The 3,077-nt window shown below is 44.8% G+C and overlaps 1 pseudogene; it reads right to left on the bottom strand.

Annotated features, from left to right (window-relative positions):
• Positions 1-1,606: 1,606 nt before the first annotated feature.
• On the bottom strand, positions 1,607-2,564 carry LOC101956631 (protein FAM50A pseudogene; annotated as a pseudogene).
• Between the last annotated feature and the right edge of the window lie 513 nt (positions 2,565-3,077).

Raw genomic sequence — 3,077 nt, 5'->3', positions numbered from 1 at the left:
CTGTCCCTTTATTGTTCACAACCCAGCCCAAAGGACACACTGTATGGGCGGGCACAGGTACCATTATACTAGAATTTGCCAAGTGGGCAAGTGCATTCTCGGTCAGTCAAGGCAGCACAAGATAATTTCTCAACTATTGGCCTTGGGCATTGCTAACTAGATTCATAGCATCACTCTATGCCATTTTCATGCCTGGTAAAAGTCCCTGGAAGACAAGTGCTGCAAACCCACAGGCTTGTGTTGGTATAATGCTCAGAGACATAGGTTCCTACTGGGCACTTGTCACAGGTTAGTACCTGGCCAGTGGTCAACATGGCGGTATGTGCCAGTGAGACTTGGGGCCTTTGGTTCTGGCTGAGCCATGATGGTGGTGCTAAGGAATCTATGTAGGAGAAAAGAGCCTGTTATCATAGTGGCTCTAATTCTGCAGGTGATGTGGCTGCAATAGGCAAGAGTGGTGCTGCTGCTTGCAGAGGTTCCCAGGGTTAGGTTTGTGGGGTGCTCACAGGGATGCCTGGTGCGGGGCTTGTGGCTCCATGGTAGCTGGAGTCTGTGGCTGCTATTGTCCAGCGCCATATCCACCACTGCCTCCTGGGTCCAGAGCCCATCTCCCTCCAACACCCCTTGTGCACTGTGGCAGTAAGGCAGCGAGGCAGAGGAGAAAGGTGGCAAGGGAGGTACTAAGCACCTGCCAAGTGGAGCAGCTGCCCGGGCTGGAAGAAACAGCCTCAGCTGTAGCCTGGGCCTCCAGGTGCACTCCTCAGACAGTGGCTGAGGAGAACCAGTGAGGATGGCTGGCCCAGAGAGAGCAAAGGGACAACTTCCCATAGCAAAGCCTCTAGCCACTACCAAATACCCTCCTCTGCTGCCCAGACCCTCAGGCAAGGGACTGTCTTTTTTTTTTAAGTTAAATATTTCTGGTATTTTGTCACATTTAATGGAAGCTAATTAACACAATATCTTTATAATCACTTTGGAATTAAGGTCCTGTCTTACTTTCTTAATCTTCAATAGCATCAATCCTATTCTCTGTCCTTTGCTCTTATTATCTTATATACTTTCATAAATTCTATATAAATTTTAGAACCAGCCTGTTTAGTTACATACACATAAGCATACACACACATATACTCCCTTTTTGGATTTTGATTATAATTTATTAAATGTGTAGAATGATTTACTGGTGAATTGGCAAATTTAGAATATTAAATTTTCTCTCATAAACATTACACCTTGGGGCTGGGGATGTGGCTCAAGCGGTAGTGCCCTCGCCTGGCATGTGTGCGGCCCAGGTTCAATCCTAAGCACCACATACAAACAAAGATGTTGTGCCCGCCAATAACTAGAAAATAAATATTAAAAATTCTCTCTCTCTCTCTCTACCTCTGTCTTTAATAAAAACAAATTACATCTTCATTTATTTAGATTTTTTTTTAACATGAGCACTTATTTATTGTAAAAGAAAAAAGCAATAACAGTTCCAGGGGATGAGTGGCTACCATCCCTCTAGGACACAGCAGCACAGTCGCAGGGGAGTCAGACCCTTGAGTTCTGGAGATATGGGAGTTCTCCAGGGATAGCCAAGGCCAAACAACTTTCTGGATGCTCACTGGATCTTATACTTGTCCCGCTTCTTTTCAGGGTCATAGGGCTCCCAGGAGATGGCAGGGAAGGTGTGCTTGTTTTTCTCATAACAGCTCCTCAGCACCAGTTTTCCTGCATGAGACTCAAACTTCTCCACAGTGGCATCGCTGAGTAGTCACCTATTATCATGAAGATCAAAGTTAAATAGTGGCCAATTCTTTCCACATACCTTGGTAAGGATGAAGTCACAGAAACTGTGATGATAGGGAATGATTAGTCCTCCTTAATGTACATGAGCTGCTCCACCCCTGCTGACCTGAGCTTACTGAAGTTTTCATGCAGGATCTCAAGTGCCTTCTGGAGGAACTTCTGCATTGTATTGCCCTTTTTCATTTTGACTGTCTGCTGGTATTCAGAGCCAACCCAGTAACTGAAGGTGATTTCAATCTCTTCACTCTTAATCTTCTCCTGTTTGGCTTCTCACTCCTGCTACAGCTCTTCCCAGAGACAATTTTCCTCCTCCTCCCTGTCTTCGTCAGGCAAAAAGCTGGTGTCCACATCTAGGTTCTTCCCCAATTTCCTTTTCTGTGATGATCTCTTCCCTTTCTAGCTCCTCCTCATGCATGGCCACCTCCTCCTCCTTTTCTCCTCTCTCATCTTATTCCCAGGTGAAGGGCAGGCTAGAGATCCTCTTTTTGGTGTCCTTCTTGTGCTCTTTTTTCGCAGCTTCTCCAGCTTTAGCTGTAGCTCCTTTGACTGCTCCCTCTTGGCCAGCTGCTTTTCCTGCTCCTTCAGCAGTGCTTCCTGTTAGGCTTGCATCTCATTTAGGGTCACAAGACGATGCTGGTCTTGAGCTCTGCCTTCACAGCATCCTAGTGTGCAGAGAACTTCTTGTCAATGTTGGATTTTATTACATTCTCTTCTGCGATCTGCTGCTTCCTCTACTTTATCTGCTCCTGCTGCTCTTCTCATTTTTTCATCAGATTTTTGGCGCATCCTAGATTTTTTTTTTTAACAGAAGGAATCAATGCTGAAAAATGTCTATTGGGAGATTTCTCAGTGAAAGCAGTTTCAGCAATGTGACAAAGGGCTACATCAGACTGCAGAGGGCTATTGAAAGAAGTGGGGGGGTGAGGAAGTGAGGTCTGTTATTGCGGTTTATTGATTTAGAAATATTGAGACAAAGAGAACAAATGAGAAAATCTAAATGTTATTTTTTTTAAGGATAGGTGAGCTTTGAGAAAGAATATCTGTCAGAGAAAGACATGTTGCACATGATGTAGAGAGAGGAGGTGGCTTATAGCCGACAGGGAGGGGTTGAAACCAACAGGTCAAGACATGTGTGTGTGTGTGTGTGTGTGTGTGTGTGTGTGTGTGTGTGTTTAGGTGGAAACTACAGTTTACACATGGTAAATAGAGATTATCTTTAAGGTGACATTTGAGTAGATCTTAAGAAAATGACATGGAAGACTTGATGAATCATGGGGGGGCTT

The sequence above is a fragment of the Ictidomys tridecemlineatus genome, chromosome 11 (genome assembly GCF_052094955.1).
Source record: "Ictidomys tridecemlineatus isolate mIctTri1 chromosome 11, mIctTri1.hap1, whole genome shotgun sequence".
Lineage (NCBI taxonomy): Eukaryota > Metazoa > Chordata > Mammalia > Rodentia > Sciuridae > Ictidomys > Ictidomys tridecemlineatus.
The sequence above is the reverse complement of the archived record's forward strand: the minus strand, read 5'-3'. Positions and strand labels throughout refer to the sequence as shown.